Source organism: Penaeus monodon, chromosome 19 (genome assembly GCF_015228065.2).
Source record: "Penaeus monodon isolate SGIC_2016 chromosome 19, NSTDA_Pmon_1, whole genome shotgun sequence".
NCBI classification, from domain to species: Eukaryota; Metazoa; Arthropoda; class Malacostraca; order Decapoda; family Penaeidae; genus Penaeus; species Penaeus monodon.
The window spans coordinates 14,005,139-14,005,744 of NC_051404.1; positions in this window are offsets into that span (position 1 = coordinate 14,005,139).

Genomic DNA, 606 nt, shown 5'->3' on the forward strand with positions numbered 1-606 from the left:
TAACAGCTGAGTCGACTGAGAATCCAGGACCTTGGGGTTACCAAGCCAGCGGTTTGTCACTGACCTATGCCACCTTCATTTATGTGTATATATTCATATAATGCATAATTCCGTACAAATATTGTCAAACTATGTTTTTTTTATTTGCAAATGATTCTTTCATACTTGCTTATGCTTACAAATTTTGATTTTATATTTTATATTTATATAACCCCAGAACAAAATAGATATATCTATGTGTGTGTGTGATTCATTTTATGATAATATTAAGATTAATTGATATGTATGAAAAGGGGTAATCTTAAACAAACAAACAAATCATATATAGGAAAATGCACGTTCTGCCAATGTCAAACTTAAATTCATTAAAAAAGTATAGTTAATGATTTGGATGTTAAAACTACAGTGCGTGCACGTGGTTGCTATCTGACTTACAGCACAACAAACAGTGTTAAGTTACAGAGCTCTTGGAGAAGATCATCAGAATAACCTTGGCGCCTTGATGGAAGTTGCAGGATTCCATGTAAGTGCGTGTTTTCGTTCCTGTTCTGTTGGTGCAGTTGTATTTGCATGTTGGTGTGCTTGTGTGTAAGTCCTGTATAACGG